Here is an 18,160-nt window from a genome sequence, read left to right on the forward strand (position 1 = left end):
GTCTTATTCCTCTTTACATGTCGAGCCGAGCACAGGTTGCCACATAACCTGTGCAAGCACTTACAAATGTTTAAGGAGCTGGTTGAGTGGTCAGCCAGAGAATTTAAGCAGAGGAATGACTTTCAAACAGTTGGAACCAATACGCACAACTCCCAAGGTATCCAAAAGGGCTCCTACTGAAACCAGTTTCCTAAGTAGGAATATTCTTTATAGGCAACTTTAGCACAAAACAGAGCTAAGCTTCAGAATCCTACCAGGAAAGCTTGCCTGTCTGCCCCTCCCCGCTCCATGCAACTGGTGTTGCACCACCTCATTTCTGACACTGAACCTCCCTAAACGCTGACTTGCACTAAGCTGTGCCCTCCGGGTTGTTTCTCTAGGCAGCTGCACTGGTTCATATCTACACCGATAGGTCCGTATTGGTCACACACGGAGTCAACGAACTGGGACAAGGTATTCACACCAAAATGCTACAGGTGAGAGAAATAAAATTCACCTCTCTATACATTGTTGACATGACAGACATTTGGCACTAATTTTAGAGTCAATGATGACTCCCTGTATGCAAACCCTAAGGTCTTGACTATTTAGTTGAAAAACTTCTTACATATGAAATAGAATGGCTGAGGTGGTGGAAATCCTACACGTGTACAGATACTCCTGGAGCTTGGCCCAGGTTTATGGACGGAGATGGTTCTTAGTGAAAACACCACTGATGTGTCCCCAGAGCACTGTGGTGGGTACACCGTGCAGGCTTACCTAGAGTAGGGGTTTCTCAACTTTTCTATTTTGAGACCAGTATGTATAATTTTTAAAGTTTGGACAATAATGTCAGGTGGCTAATGTATTGTTTTGAGAAGCAAGGACAAGTATTTCATCAACTGTCATCATCCTATAATTTTTAAAGGATATCTTAACACACACACATATACCCAAAGTAGGAAGATATAATCCCAGGATAAAAAAAAGAATAATCCTTTAAATTGAATAAATGTAACTTTATGACTAATTTACTAGTAATTTACTAATTACTAACTTACTAATTGTTATAGTGCACATCTGCAGCTTTTGACTATCCAGCCCCTTAGCTCCTTTGGAATACCCCTCCCACATTCCATATAGTTCTGAAGGACTCCTCAATTCTGGTACCTTTTAACCTCATCCCCCTCCTGGCCCCAATGCCTGCCACAGATATATAGGCACAGGACCCTGGTCTGGCCAGTCATAGTTCCTGAACCCTGCTGGCTGCAGGGATTGGTCCAGGAAGAAGACACATGGCCAAGCAAGGCCAATCAACGTCCTTTCCTGGAACTGATGTGTAGATATTAGGAGAAAGGAACTATTTTTCCCTTATGGTAGTTTAGCTACTATGCTATAGGCCAGTGGTTGTCAGAGGCAATTCTGTGCCATGGATGAAATCTGTCTACGGTTGAAAATGACATGGCCATCGTAGAAAGAAAAGCAAATATGAGAGGCTGTGGGAGAATCCAGATGAGACCACAAAGCCCCTAGATACAGATATATGTGATACTAGCTCCTCCATCCTTCCCAGTTATGTGGACCAATAAATTCCTTTTGGATTTTCATCACCAAGAATTCATCAAATTGTCCTTTTTATCTCATTTTGCATCTTTCTGGAGAAACTTAATCACTGAACCGTATTAGTCTGAAGATTGGCAAGTATGAACAGGTACATACCTGCAAACATCTAGAGAAAGTGTTTTTGCAAAAACTAAAACACAGTATTGGCCAAAACGGTGCTTTTTTCTTTTCCTTCCTTCTCTCCCTTTCTTTCTTTTTCATTTTTTCTTGATTAAATATCTTAATTTCCACATGTGTCTGCTAGAGAAATGGAAGGAAAAGCACAGAAAAGGAAAAAGTGAATAGCACATACTAGAGGAGTATAAGCAAGTGGGAACAAATAGAAGAAAAGAGGGAAGAAGCTAAAATTAAGGTGGGAATGAGGGCAAGAAAGAAGACAGGCCCTCAGTGTCCTTCCAAGTTCATCTGATAACCAATACCAACAGACTTAAGACCAAACTGAGTCAGTCAATCTAATCTCTGTCTCTCTTCCTGCCACTGCCACTAAGTAAATGGGAATAATCTCAACTTGGCCTATTCTCTACACATGTAAAATTTAGAAAAAAAGGAAATCCTTAACATCCTAAATGCACTAAATTTGAATAGAAGAACTGCTGTGGGATATTACCAAGAAAACACTTTAAAAATTAGCATGAGGCCCTACTAAAAAGTAGTTTTAATTCTTAAAAGACACATTATTTTAGGCTTTAAAGGATATTGTGGATGTAATAAAAATAGTAATTTTTTAATTAAGAAAAATAATGACTCAAGTCTTCATAGAAGTCCTTACCAGACTTGAAATTATTTCTTTTTCTCATAGGTGGCCAGCCGTGAATTAAAAATACCCATGTTGTACATGCACATCTGTGAAACAAGTACAGCCATGGTACCTAATACAATTGCTACAGCAGCATCCATCGGCTCAGATGTCAATGGCAGAGCCGTGCAGGTGCTTCCTCCTGTCTGTCTTTCCCTGGGTGCTTTCTACACATCTCTGGTTTTCTGAGCTGGATATAGTCACAGTGGTTGGCTTCAGAGAAGTTATCTGTGTCACTGAACATAGGCTTGGGATCACCAAAATGCCAGGAGAGGGTGTTAGTTGGAGTAGGCTAAACTGAGGTGACAAATAGACCCAGAATATAATGGCTCCAACACAACAAAAGTTCTTTCTTGCACACAATCCAGAGGGAATATTCAGTCATTCGAGCACGCAGAATGTGATGGCAATTCCTTCATCTTCAACACATGGCTTTCAAGGTTGCCCTAAGCATCATCACTTGGGTGATCTGAAGGGAAAGAACATGGAGGCCAGACTTGGGAGGGATGCAAGTCACTTCCCCTCATCAGCCATTAGCAGAACCAGTCTCAGGCCATGTCCAACAACAGGGGAGGTTGGGGGAATGTAGAGCAGTGGGAAACCATGGCCCAGCTACTATGGAAGAAGGGGAGAATGGATTTTGGTGAACAAATTTTCTGTGTCCCTGGTAGACACAGAACAAAGAAATCTGGGTACCAAGTAATGCAGACCTGTGCAAGTTTCCCTTGACACAAACAAGTTCTTTCAGGCAGGTAGGCAGACAGAACCCCAGCCAGGTAGGTATGGTGCAATTAAAGTGTCTGCATTAGTAGAGTTCTACCAGAGTACTCATCCTTTTTCTTTGTACTTATTTTTCTAACTAATGTAAAAAAAGACTGCTAAATTTTCACTAGTTCAAAATAGAACCATGACTTCATATTCCTAATTCAAAGATCTGACTGCATGTACTTTTGAAGTAATATCTATTTGTCATGTTTCTGTTATAAACTGTCCACTTTTTCCACTGGGACATTCTTGGGAGACATACAGCCTCACTCCCAGGACACTGCACTTATGCTACCAAGAGGAACCACTTTCAAATCCATCTTATCTTTGTGGAGACACCTCCTAGGGGCTCAAAAAACAGACTGTTTTTGCTCAGAACAAGGTGGGAAACCTCAAATTCATGAGGTCCAATTTTAGGTAGAATCAAACACAAAATAGGAACTGCTCTGTGTGTATGGAAGTTGTCAGCCCAAACTAGGCATTAATCCATCTTCTAGGGTTTGGGGTTTCTATATCAAGGATCATAAACTCGTGTGCTTCCCTGGTGGTGCAGTGGTTGAGAATCTGTCTGCCAATGCAGGGGACACGGGTTCGAGCCCTGGTCTGGGAAGATCCCACATGCCGCGGAGCAACTAGGCCCGTGAGCCACAATTACTGAGCCTGCGTGTCTGGAGCCTGTCCTCTGCAACAAGAGAGGCCGCGATGGTGAGAGGCCCGCGCACTGCGATGAAGAGTGGCCCCCGCTCGTCGCAACTGGAGAAAGCCCTCGCACAGAAACGAAGACCCAACACAGCCATAAATAAATAAATAATAAATTTTTTTAAAAAAATCTTAAAAAAAAGGATCATAAACTTTGTGGATCTAGGTTATTACAGAAACAAATTTAATTATTTTCTCACTTCACACTCAAAGCCAAGGCCTTCACTGCAGTAGTTTGATGACAGATGGATGAACAGACAAAAGACTGGACAGACAGTTGAACAATATTTCAGACCCAGAGGGATACTGGCGTGTCATTGTTACAGACTAAAGAGCACAAATTTGAATGAAAATAGGATGTTTTGTTCCATAGATCTTAATGGCTGGAAAATACGAAAGAAGGTATAAATCCAAAATGTAGAAAAAAAAAAGAAGAAGGAATTAAGAACATGAATATTCTTAGAAAGGGGATCTGAGAGTAGAAATTCAGCTGAGCCCATAGTTTCACAGGAAGTGAGTGAGGAAGAGAAAACACCCTCTATAACTGATACTCTCCTCATGATCAGGGGCTGTGTTGGTATCGCCTCTGCTTTCCCAATGTGTCAGTATCAGGCACCCCAAAAGCATTCACTGAACTGATCCATTGTCAACCAATATTCTTTCAAATCCTAACCACCACGCTCTTCTCTAATGAGGATTCACTTCTTTACTCCTTCAAGAATGCTTGTCAGATTCTTCTGAAACACCTTGAGCCCATCATTAAGAAAAATCCAGAAGGTACCTGCAAAGACTGGGTAAGTGTTCCACTCTGTCTGTTACTACAAATGAGAAAGCAATCCAAACCTGTGCTGAGAGCACTGTGGTAGTGCACACACGCACCACGTAGAGTCAGACCTAGGAGTGGATTTCTGTGAAACGGCAGGATCACCAGGTTGATACAGCTGCTCCATGATGTGTCCCAGGTATGAGTGGAGAGAGAGCACAGGGAACCGCATCGCTGAGAGGAGGAACAGAAGTGTATGAAGAATTACCAGAGGCCTTACCTCTTTTCTTTCTTAAATAAGAAAGAAAAGACTGAGCCTTCCTAAGCCATAAAAATGTGATATTTGGGGAGGGAGGAAGAAAACTAAAATGCCTAATTGCTACTGAATATATCTCAAGGGAAAAGACTTGTTTAATCCAACTTTACAATGTCCTATATCTTATTTCATTAGAACAATTATCTCACACTTGCACACACACTTACCAGAGTTCTAACACTTAGAAATGAAGCTCCAAGTATCTTGTGAACTAAGCCCCTACATCACAGATGTGCAGCAAGATTCTATTTTACTTGCTTAATTTAGATTTCTGAACTCAATCAGAAGGAAATTGTTAGTGCACTAGCTGAGGAGAAAAAAATATTAGGATGGGTTCTATTATTGGTAACAAAGCACCAGTAACAATTGTCAGATGTCAATTCTGATATACAGAATATTTTCCTTCTCACCTATCAGGTGGTATGTTTATTTTGTTCTGACTAAATATGCCCATTCTGCACATAGAAACTGCTTTTGAACAAAGAGTCAGTCTTTCAGCCACTGGATACTCCAGGTAAAAATTACAATAATGCCTTGACTTGGTTAAGAAATTATGAGGCCATCAAATCACTCTGGGCCTCAGTTCCTTCATTTGTAAAATAAGTTGGTTTTTTTTTTTTTATAAATTTTATTTTTATTTATTTATTATTTTTGGCTGTGTTGGGTCTTTGTTGCTGTGCGCGGGCTTTCTCTAGTTGCAATGAGTGGGTGCTACTCTTTGTTCCGGTGTGCAGGCTTCTTATTGCGATGGCTTCTCTTGTTGCGGAGCACGGGCTCTAGGCGCGCGGGCTTCAGTAGTGTGACTCATGGGCTCAGTAGTTGTGGCTCGTGGGCTCTAGAGCACAGGCTCAGTAGTTGTGGCGCACGGGCTTAGTTGCTCCGCGGCATGTGGGATCTTCCTGGACCAGGGCTCGAACCCGTGTCCCCTGCATTGGCAGGCGGATTCTTAACCACTGCGCCACCAGGGAAGCCTGTAAAATAAGTTTTTATTATGTGATCCTTAAGGTTCCTTCTAGGCCCCCAAATTCCATGACTTTGAATAGGCCTTTGAGCTATGTCCAAAGAAATATTAAATAATAAAAATACCCCTATTTGGGAAAAAAATAAATAAACATGACTTACGATGTCTAATCGTTATTTACTATTCTTTACTATGAGTAGTAATATCATTAGAAATAAGTTGCAACTCAGTTTTACACATCTCCCTCTCTTTACCATAAAACTTTTCTATTTTGAAGCTCCTTGCTGGGCAAGAGAGATGGATAGGATGCTTAATTTAGACTTCTGAACTCAGTCAGAAGGAAATTGTTAGTGTATTAGCTGAGGAGAAAAAAATATTAGAATGGGTTCTATTGTTGGTAACAAAGCAAAAGAGATGGAGGGATGGATAGGATGGATAGGACGGTCATCACCAGGCATCCTGGCTGCAGTGCCTGGCAGTGGGAGGCCCTCAGTAGATGCACGTTAATTAAATGAGGCACGAAGAGGGGAGCTGATTGTCAAACGCAGGAGGTGTATGGCAGTTTTACAATCAAATGAAACAAGCCAACAAACCACACACACACACACACACACACACACACACAGACACACACACACGTATAGAAAATCCTTATGAAGAAAGGAGGTAATGGCCAGCCCAGTGCCCTGTACGTAATAAGTTCCAAATTCTTGAGTTCAGTTATCCAAGAAGAGGGCAAATCAGCCCTCTAGCTGGGTCCATCTTCCATTAATAAACACATCGAATTACCGGCCCTTTCTCACCAGCCCTGAATTACCATCAGTCTCCTATGAGTTTGGTTAGCGCAATCTAGGGGGTCCCTCTGGGAACCCTAATAAAAATCAATTGAGGTTTTCAACGTGCAGATCTAAAAGTCAAACCTTAAACCCTCAAGATGCAGACACCCTGTGAGGTCTGGACCGGAACAGATTGTTGGCTTCTCTCTTTTTGGCATCCTAACTGCAGCACAAAGCATATCCTCTTTACAAATGGAGGCAAGTGTTAAGTGTTGCTGTAAGGAGCTAGACTGTAAATATGGGTAACTTAAAAGCAGTCGCAATGAACATCAATCAAATCAAATGCTGTCATTAAAACTTTGGTAAATTTAAAACAAATCAACATTGTTTGCGCCCCCCTCCCAAGCTAAAGGGCTTTATTTCTTCCATCAGGGGCTACAAGGCCTTCGTGGACTGGGAGAAGGGAAAAGGAGACCCTTTTTCCTACTATGCCTATGAAGCAGCCTGTTCCGAGGTTGAAACTGACCGCCTGACAGGAGCTCACAAGGTAAGTCATTTGACAACTTTCCTCTTAGCAAGTAAAAACAACAGCAACAAAATTATGTTTACACTAATAGCCCAATTTCATTATGTAATACTTGTACAATAAGGACAAGATTCTTTCAATTCCATGGGAATGTCTAGAAATTCAGCTTTATCCTGAATTTCCACTCAAAAAGAAGTACAGAAGGAATTGCTCATGACAGCCTAAAATGCATTAAATTTTTTATTCCATTTCAGACAAAATTACTTTCCAAAGTTTTTTTTTTTTCTCAAAAAATGGGTCTATTCCTAAAGGAAGGTCAAGTTATCTATCTGACTAGGTAATTTAGTAAATTGTCTTGAGTAAAAGTTTTGAAAGCACATAGCAATGTGATATCCCCCCAAAGTCAATTATCCCAAAGGTACTACTGGTCCTAAAGAAATAGACTGGGGGAGAGGGAAGGGCAGGTAATTAAAATAATTTTTGTGTTTACTATTTAATTGAGCATCCAAAAAAAAAAAACCCTTATTGGAGATAGGGAGTCATATTTAACCAAAAACTAATAACTTCCACCATAAAGGATAAACCCCAGGTACCATTCTAGAAACAGAGATTACAGAAACCTTAAATAGAATATAGTATAATCCAAAGTATAGGAAATTTACAGGATGGACCAATGACACATCTAAATTCCATACACTAATTATTCTAACATCACCTTGAACCATCTTGCCCCAAAATAGAAATGGTCAGTTCATGTAAAAATGGGAAGGACTTTGCAAATACTGACCTATAAATTTTATCAAAATGTCTTTTATTGCCCCATTGTTGGTTAAATTGCCCACTGCTTAAATATTACATAAATAAGATAAAAATACAATAAATGAAGGGATGTCTGGAGAGCAGCTGCCCTCACATTCCACTCAAGTTTATCCTTAGGACACATTAATATTATGTCTCCATCTTCATTCTAGATCATTGTGAAGAAGTAAACTCATGAAATTAGGATCACAGATTACTCACATGATTATTTTAAAACTTGTTTCTGGATGTTTTTCACATCCTGGCACACATAGACAATGATAATATTTGCACAGCATACTGTTGCAAACAAGGAAGCCATGTTGGCAGGCGACCAGCCTGGGTGCCCTGCCCCAGGACCTCCGAAAGCCTGTGTCAGTATCTTGGCACCCCTGTAACCCATTTGAGGCTCTACACTAGGTGGGAAGCTGTTTTTAGAAATCAACTAGCTGTCTGATCCTCCACCTTAAAGGGGATGTTGCCAGATTTAGCAAATAAAAATATAGGACTCCCAGTTAAATTTGAATTCCAGATAAACAACAAACCATTTTCTGGTATAAATATGCTCCATGCACTATATGGGACATACTTATTTTATCTGGCAATTCCACCTGAGGGCCCTGGTAGAGATCCCAGAATAAATGAACCTCATGGAGATCTTCCAGAATTTGGGGTGCCAGAAAAGTTAAGATTTGGTCTTCCCTGTGCCTTCCTTATTATGGCTTAAGGTTCAGTCATTTCAGTATCACTTTGGTCCCTTGAAATAGTTTATTCTTTGAAGAGGCAAAACTTATTTTTTTTCTTTAAAGGAATTCCTTTATTTTTATTTGTTATTTATTTATTTTTGGCTGTGTTGGGTCTTCGTTTCTGTGCAAGGGCTTTCTTTAGTTGCGGCGAGCGGGGGCCACTCTTCATCGCGGTGAGCAGGCCACTCACTATCGCAGCCTCTCTTGTTGCGGAGCACAAGCTCCAGACGCGCAGGCTCAGTAGTTGTGGCTCACGGGCCCAGCTGCTCCGCGGCGTGTGGGATCTTCCCAGCCCAGGGCTCGAACCCGCGTCCCCTACATTGGCAGGCAGATTCTCAACCACTGCGCCACCAGGGAAGCCCAAAACTTATTTTAAAGAGGAATCAGAGAAATAAAATGACAGGCCTTATTGCTGATGGCTATTTGTGGTTGTTGAACTAAAGCATCTGAAGATTCAGCTAGTGCACAGCCATCTCTTCCCATTTTCCAATACCTATAATGCAACATACACCAGGTTTCAACATGGAAATAAGTTGAAAACTCACTCTGGGGTGTGTCTAACTCACTCTGGGGTGTGCCCTATCCAGGTTGAGAATGGATGAAGGCTGGTCTCAGTGCCCATAGTAGGTTGTCTGAGAGGCCAATGGTTGAATCAAAAGAGAATTTCCCATTCAAAGAGCTAGAAAGTAGGAGCCCAGGTATTGGGCCTAAACAGTGAATGATGATGTTGGAACAAGCACCGGATGTTGGGGAGAAGGAAAGCCCAGAGATATTCCTGAGATAGACCACAGGCATATAGGGCTTTCTGTGGCTCCTTCACACCCTGCATGCACATGCCCAGTGACACAACAGAAGGGCCAGATTAGTGTGATTTTTCTCAGGGAAGGAAGTAAATTGGTCTCAACATTCGCCCTTAATACACCCAAGATCTTGCAAATACCCAAATTCATACAAGCCGCCGTGGCTACATGATTTCCTCAATAAAATGGCAATAATACCACCTACAGTGAACCATTATGAGGACTAGATGAGCTCATGATTATATTAGAACAAATCCAGGCTAAGAATCAGATGAACAATCAGGCTCAATTATTTACTAAGAGATGCTCAAACACACCAACATGCCGTGGCTTTGGAGTCACTTGAGAGGAATCAAAACCACGAATGCAGAAGACCTTCTGGGGTCATTGACAGTCCTAGCACTAAATTTGAAGAGCTTAGCAGATGTCTTGTCACCTCTAATGTTGATGGGGTTCAATGCAGTACTAACTAACCAGCCCGAGTCCTGGAATAAATTGGGACCATTTGAATAAACATTAAAATAGTATTTTTAATTCAAGTTCTCATGGTCAGGTAATTTTAACTTCGGCAGAAAATCAGAACAGACATCGTCATGGATGCATGTTGCAGTCTAAATCCGGCCACTGATATTGGGCAGGTAGGTGCTGGCCCACCAAGATGGGTGCCGCTTCCTGAGAGCCATTGTGGGGTATGTAAAGGCCTTCTAAAAACCACACAATGTCACAGAGCTTGACATTTTCCCTTCAGATTGAAGGTTCATTTATTCAGGGAATGGGCCTTTATACCACTGAAGAGGTGAAATATTCCCCAGAAGGTGTCCTGTACTCTCGAGGCCCAGATGAGTACAGAATTCCAACCATCAGCGATGTCCCAGAGGAGTTTAATGTCTCCTTGTTGCCATCATCACAAACCCCACTAACCATCTATTCATCCAAGGTAAGCATCCAAACCTACTACTGCGCAATGTGATGGATCAGGTAGCTTGGTAAATGAGCGCAGGTGGATGAAATACAAGATAAAGGTCAACGGTTATCAGGACCCAATCCCGATAAACTGTTACAATTTGGAGATGAATCACCTAGAGAAAAGTGAGATTCAGAGAAGATAAATGATCTGCCCAGTGGCAATCCTGGGATTTTATTTATTAATATTCTTTTTCACTGAAAACTCTAAAATTCAGCGAGAAGCTTTGATTTGATAGAATAACATTTTCACTTAAGACATTCTCACTTAAGAACCTGAAGACTGAAATATTAAATGGGATTGAAGGCACGATGCTACTGAAATCTTAGAAAGCAGCGGCAGCATGGACAGAATCCCGGACTGAGGGCTCAGAAGACCTGGATTCCTGCCCAGCTCTACCAATTCCCTATGATGTTAAGCAAACCACTCACCTCTGAGGGGCCCAGAGTCCTCAGTAATACTGAGAAATGGATCTAAAGCAGCGTTTCTCAACTGGGGGAGGGGGGATATTTGGCTCCCACAGGGAACATCTAGCAAATGTCTGGAGACATTTCTGGTTGTCACAACTGGGGGAAAATATTACTACTAGTGGGTAGAGGCCAGGAATGCTGCTAAACGGCCTTCAATGCACCAGACAGTACCCAACAAGAAATTATCTGGCCCAAAATGTCAATACTGCCAGGAAACAAAGACACCAACCCTGAGTAATTGCTAAAGTAGTGAAATTGCGAATTAAAGGTCAGAATTTGTTTGCACTGCTGTATGCAGATTATGTGAAAACTACCCTTGGAGTAGAAACTTCATTTAGGTTTGAGATGCATTGTTAAATTTTTCTTTAAAATCCTTTGGGTGACTTCTTACTAGGGGTAGCAAATTGATAGCTTTTAAAAAATGAGTTCAGGGCTTCCCTGGTGGCGCAATGGTTGAGAATCTGACTGCCAATGCAGGGGACGCAGGTTCGAGCCCTGGTCTGGGAAGATCCCACATGCCGCGGAGTAACTGGGCCCGTGAGCCACAATTACTGAGCCTGCGCGTCTGGAGCCTGTGCTCCGCAACAAGAGATGCCGCGATAGTGAGAGGCCCGCGCACCGCGATGAAGAGTGGCCCCCGCTTGCCACAACTAGAGAAAGACCTCGCACAGAAACGAAGACCCAACAAAGCCATACATACATAAATTAAAAGAATGTAAGCAGACAAGAATAGCATTAAAAAATAAATAAATAAATAAATTTTAGGAAAAAAAAAAAAATGAGTTCACATATATCTGCTGGAATTTTACCATTTCCAAACTGGATCCCATTTTCAGCCCAGAAACTGCCTCTGGGCATATGGTAATGAGGGTGAGGGTATGGGGGTGGGGCACAAATTTGAAAGGAAAAACAATCAGCAGCACCTTTGGATCCTTGCTGGGCTGGAAATCACTCAAAAGGGAAAAGGCAAAAGGAAGCTCAGAGCCCAGCTTTCAGTTCTTCGAGAGTAATAAGCAGGCCCTTGAGTCCCTGTGTTTGTGGCCAGTCAGTTATAGGCAGGCATTCAGGAAAACCATGGGTTTGCAGGTGCCTTCATGGAGTGTACTGTGTAATAATAAGAGGAACCTACCAAGTACCAGGCACTGTGCTAGGTGCTTTTGCACTTCCTGAACCTCATGACACCCTGTAAAGTAGGTATCATTGCCTAAATTTCACTGATAAAGGAACAGGGGCTCAGAGAGGTGATCTCACCCAGAGAAACACAGGGAGTAAGGGCCAGGATACAGACTCCATCTCTCCAGCTCAGGGGTTGCAGATTGGGGGCCCACTGGTAGAATCTAGCCTGCAGTGTTTTCAAAGGTCAGGGAATCTTACATTAAAATGTGAATTTCTAAATTCTCTTGAAAAATGGGATGTTCTGGTAATTTGGACTACATTCCTGAAAAACAACAATTAGCTAGAGCTGAAGGACAGCTGCCCCTTTAGACAGGTCACAGAGTTATCACTACTACACCACAATTCCCACTATTCCTTATTGTCCTTCATCTGCCCACATCATTCATTTACATGACCTTACTGTTCCTTACAGATGCTAAGCCTGCAACTCATCATCTGGTACCAAAGTGTGTACTCTTTCCTCTAGAGCACCTTGCCTCCCCTGACCCTGGAGTCATAATGTGGCTCATGAAGTTGTCCAGTTCAGTCCACTGAATGTGCTTTTTAAAATAGGGTATCCTCCCCTCACCCAACACACACACACACACACACACACACACACACACACACACACACACAATCCTTTCCTATAGAACAAAGATTTAACCCACACAGGATTTTTGAAAAGGGAAGTTCAGGCAATACTAGGATTTTTGAGTACTCAAGCTTCATTCAGTCAGTAAGTCAGTCAACAAACAATTATTGGAAATTATTGTGTGCAAGACACTGTGCTAGGAGTTGGGGATACAATGGTGAAAAAGATCTGTCCCTCACCTACAGTGGCTTGTGGTTTAGTAATAGAAGCTTCTAAAACAAATGTGTTTTTTTGCAGGGTCTGGGAGTGTCTGGGGTGTTCCTGAGGTCATCGGTGTTCTTCACCATCACTGACGCTGTGGCTCAGCTCACAGAGAAGGAGACATAGCTGAGGACTTCACAGTGAAGAGCCCAGCGACCCCAGAATGGGTTCGAATGGCCTGTGCAGATAGGTTCACAGAGATGGCATGGAATTACTGTTTATTTTCCTAAATGGTGATTTTTCTACTTCCTGCTCCTTAGACCACTCAGGTAAATTTAAAAGCTAATGTGTGGGGCTTCCCTGGTGGCGCAGTGGTTGAGAATCTGCCTGCCAATGCAGGGGACACGGGTTCGAGCCCTGATCTGGGAAGATCCCACATGCCGCAGAGCGACTAGGCCCGTGAGCCACAATTGCTGAGCCTGCACGTCTGAAGCCTGTGCTCCGCAACGAGAGAGGCCGCGACAGTGAGAGGCCCGCGTACCGCGATGAAGAGTGGCCCCCGCTTGCCGCAACTAGAGAAAGCCCTCGCACAGAAACGAAGACCCAACACAGCCATAAATTAATTAATTAATTAATTAATTTTAAAAAAAAGCTAATGTGTGTCTAATCAAATTATAAGAGCACATTATAAGATATAAGCTAATCAAAGTACAAGATGATAAAAATAAATCACACAAATACCTTTAGTATATGTCGTAATTTTAACTTTATAAAAAGCATTTCCCCATCTGTTATGTAATTTGATCATCTGGGCAATCCTGTAGTAGGATAATTTATGGTGCCTCAAAAACTAATAGCTAAATGTGAAATAACTGACTGATTTCACAAAACTGTTCTAAGTATTCCCTCTCTCTGTCCTACCTAATCTATCCAATTCTTCAACAAAAACAAACACAAAAAATAACCCAGATCATGGAGAAGTATTTGATAATGCCACTTTCCATGTTTCCTATACAAATATAGAGTACACAGTCTGTCCTTCATTTAGGAAACATGTTATCTCATGACCCGCTGCTGCTTTTCTACTTCATTCCATTTCATGACAGTGCCTCCCAGCCCGGGGGCGAGGACTCAGGAGCCATCTGCTAGATACACATGCACACAGCAATGCCAACCTGCTGACCGTGGCAGACACGCAGCGTTGGGTAGGTCACTGAGCCCACCCTGTGTGGATTTCTTCACAGCTTCCTAGTATCAACAATAACGGTAGTTTGCATTGACTGAGCACTGCACTAAATATTTCACAGATTATCTCATTACTCATTCCTACAACTCTATCAGGTAACTCTGATGATTTTCTTCATTTTACTATTGAGGAAACTAAGGTATAGTAATTTACCCAAGGTCAAGATTCAAGCCCAGACCGTCTGGCTCCAGTAGAAGTATATTGCCTCCTAGAGAGAAAAGAATTGATTCTCTAATTCTTAAAAGAAATGTGTATTTTCATATCTATAATAAAAGAAGCCCAAATACTTAACTGACCTCTTCAAAACAGCCAGCCGTAGAGTGAAAGAATAAAGTGACCCAGGATTTAGGAATATTGCTTAAAGGAATACGTCATAATTACTCATTTCCTTCCCCTACATGATCCAGTCCTCTTCCCATCTCCAGATCTGACTCAGCATTTCTTGGACTCCAATAATACTGACCACCCAGGATTTTTCGCTGTCCCCTCAGGCTGACGCTCAGCTGATTGCACTGACCACAGAAAGAATTCCAATCACCTGCCTTGGGCCAGTCCCTCCTCAGATGGCCAAGACCAGGGAATCAGCCCTCTTTCACTCCGGGAGCTCCTTCTCTGGGCTGATTTTGGCCTGGAGAGCCATGTCTGCCTATTCCCAGCAGCACCAGTGACATGGTAACTGCAGAATCGTGTGATCTTCACCCCAAAAGCACAAGCACTTCTGACCTTTAAACAAAAGTTCTTGATTGTCTTTGGCAGTAATAAATATCCTTTTCTGGAATGGGGGAGGTTAGGGAACCCAAAAAACACAACACAACAGAAAGATACTTCTAATCTTCCTTTCTTGCCTGGGCTCAACATTTTCAGTCCTCAATTGTCCCTGCTTTCAGAAAATTAATTCCTTTGTTTCCAAGATTTCAGGCCATTTTTCATAGTCCAACGGTCTGGCAAAGTCACTCTGTCACATGCAACGGTAAGAAGTGAATCGCTTTAATTTCATTCACTGTTTGAAACTCAGCCTATCGGCTACCTGGTCCATGTAATGAGGCCATATTTTCTCCCCAGTATGATGGTTTCTTGATAAGATTAATTAAATGTCTTCATGGATATAAATCATCTACTAATTTGTACACCCACCAATCAAATGCTCAGAGTCAATGTGAGAGTAATCTACCATTTTCTAAAATACTCATAAATGGATGCATGGCCTCTAAATATCACCTCTTATGTTATAATCTATATTTCATATTATAAACCTCATTTTTGTAACAAGTATTTTTTATCTTCATAAAAGTCACACATGTCCATTATGGAAAAATTAGAAAATGCTGAAAAGAATAAGATGAAAGTTAAAATCACCCATAATCCCAGTCACCAGAAGTAGCCATAACCATTTTTGGTGATATATATATATATACACATACATACACACACCCACACACACACACACACACACATAAACACATTTTTAACCATATTTTAATTCTTATAGGTTTATATGTACAAAATATCTTATTTATGTATTCATTTTACAAAGTTGGGATATCCCTGACATAAATGTTTAAAAAGATTTGAACAGTTTAATTGGGAGTTACTCAGTTGAGCCTTCATCCACAGGAAGTCTGGATTGAGAAGATAATTTTCCCATGCAATATCACTCAAAAATATAGTTGCTTAAACCCAAAAAGAAAATACCTGGCCAAAGTTGTTTATCCCCAAAACTCATAATCTTTATTTATAGCCACTGGAATAAGTTTTGGAGGCAAGAGCAGGACAGAAGTTTTAACTTCTTAATAATAAGCCTCTTGTTATTAAGGTTACTTAGAACATGTTGAGAAAGACCATTTATCTTTCATTCTCATCCTGACCCACAATATTCCTAGCCATTCCACTGACCTCACATATATTTGAATCAATGAGAATATAGGCTTCTTCAAATCCTTGACAAGACTTCAGTGAGCCAAGCGTTTCTCTGTTCTGGCCTGCAGATCCCCTCTCCTCAGCTGTACACCAAGAGAGGAGAGGACAGCCAGAAGCCAGCCTTGAGTGGGGCCTCCCAAGAGAGACAAAGAGGAGGAAGTCCTGACTCTTAGTTTAACAGACAGAACCAGAAATACACAAAACATAGATTCTTCTGCCACTTCCTGTCACAGGAAATGTCAATACTCCTTCATCCATATAGTAACACAAACCAGAAACCTTGGACTTGGCCTGACATTTCTCTCCCTCATATTCAGTAGCTAGTCCTTCACCATGCCCCTAACAATCTTTTCCACCAGTCTATTTCCTCCATTTCTAACCACTATGTCACTCATTCTTTAAACAAACATTTGCTGAGTATCTAATAGGTGCCAGGAATTGATCTGGGTGCTGGGAATACAGCAGTGAATGAAACAGAGAGTGATCTCTACCTTCAAGAAGCTTATTTTCTAGAGACTCTAAGTCCAACTACCATCTCTCTAGCCTGGGTCAAAGCAGCCTCCTAACTGGTCTCCTTACACCCACTGCAACGTGGTGTGACAAATATGATCATGTCACTCTAGCATGTACACAGGCGAAAAGGTTCCCATTGATCTTGGGATAAAGATAAACCTGTTTACATCGCCCTGCCAAACCTATAAACCTGCGAAGTCCAGCATGGCCGGCCCCCACCCACTTCTCCAGCCACACGGGGTTCCCTACCCCACCTTGTCTCTCCACATTCGTTACATTTGCTTTCTGTCTGTTCCTCATGTCAAGGACAGAGGCCTCCACCAGCTCTTCCCACTGCGTGGAACCATTTTCTTGTTTTTCCTCACCTGGCTAACCCCCTACTCACCTTTCATATCTTAATCAAATTTCATATCTTCAATCAAATTCGTATCTTAATCAAATCAAATTAAATGATACTTTCCTTCTCGCATAGTTTGAGGTACGAGGAGTATAGTGGTGAACTAGACTCAAAGGCGCCTTCTCTCTAGTTGTTTATGGTATAGCAGAGGGGGAAGACAAACAATTACTGTAAATTATAAGCGCTTGCCTAACTGTGGGTTATCCCTGTGTGTCAATAGAACAAACTGTTCTAACTTAACCTTTTCTTACAGTCAAAGGGGTATGAGATGTGGCCCCAGCTTTGATCATTTATCATGCAATCATTCATTCATCTAGCATACTTATTCAGCCCTTTCCATGTACCAGGCACTGCTGGTAACTAAAAAAATAGTGAGATAGTCAATCTCTGCCATATGGAACCTACATTCTGTTGGGGAAACCAGACAGTGAACAAATAAACACACAATTTCAGGTGGTGATAAATACTGTGAAGCAAAATAGAAGAGTAGGGGGCTAGCTTGTGATAGAGAGATTATTTTAGATTATTAGAGAAGTTTTCTCTGGAGTATTTACATTTGAGCCGAGGCCTGTACGAAGTGGGGGAGCAAGCGTAAAGCCAGTAATGGTGTGTTCCAGGCAGAGAACAGCTAGTGCAAAGGCCCTGTGGCAGTTTCAATGGATTCAAAGTAGCCTGGGACTAAGTAGTCCTCAAAAATGGCCTTCTTCGTAAGTTTCTGATCTTGACTCCCTGGAGGAAAAAAACTTGTAACTGAAAGGCTGCAGTTGTTGTTCTCCGTGGCAGAGAGATAAATGAAGTAGAAATATGTGGTCAAGCAACTTTATCTTCACATCATCAGGGTGAAACCCGGATAGTCCTTATCCAATCAGCAGTTTCCTGGCAACTAGCCCCTATCACAGAGCAGGTCTACTGCTTCAGATCTTTCGAAACTACAGTTCATTCACACAACAGGCCTCCTGATATTGTTATAGCCTGGCTCTTGACACAGACCAGTTTCTTTAAAGCACCTTGGAGCAAATCTGAGCCTGTATTAGCATTTACATTTGGTCGAACTCCAATGTGGTTTTTTAGTTGAGATATATAATGCTTCACACTGGCATACAATATTGTACTATGAAAAAAAAAATTTTTTTTGAGAAATATAGATACTAACA

The 18,160-nt window shown here is 41.7% G+C and overlaps 1 protein-coding gene and 1 pseudogene across 2 annotated transcripts in view; one reads left to right on the plus strand and one right to left on the minus strand.

Annotated features, from left to right (window-relative positions):
* LOC309631111 (uncharacterized protein) overlaps positions 1-18,160 on the minus strand; it is a 208,653-nt gene that overhangs the window by 156,087 nt on the left and 34,406 nt on the right. The gene's annotated exons all lie outside the window — the stretch shown is intronic.
* LOC309630907 (aldehyde oxidase 2-like) overlaps positions 1-18,160 on the plus strand; it is a 78,896-nt pseudogene that overhangs the window by 51,881 nt on the left and 8,855 nt on the right. Inside the window, exons 27-34 of the transcript XR_014249517.1 lie at positions 381-476; positions 2,402-2,530; positions 4,582-4,660; positions 5,407-5,455; positions 7,111-7,225; positions 10,121-10,186; positions 10,297-10,485; positions 13,030-13,196. The product of XR_014249517.1 is annotated as an aldehyde oxidase 2-like (transcript). The remainder of the gene's footprint in view (positions 1-380; positions 477-2,401; positions 2,531-4,581; positions 4,661-5,406; positions 5,456-7,110; positions 7,226-10,120; positions 10,187-10,296; positions 10,486-13,029; positions 13,197-18,160) is intronic.

This window comes from Balaenoptera borealis (assembly GCF_965194805.1).
Source record: "Balaenoptera borealis genome assembly, chromosome: 6".
NCBI classification, from domain to species: domain Eukaryota; kingdom Metazoa; phylum Chordata; class Mammalia; order Artiodactyla; family Balaenopteridae; genus Balaenoptera; species Balaenoptera borealis.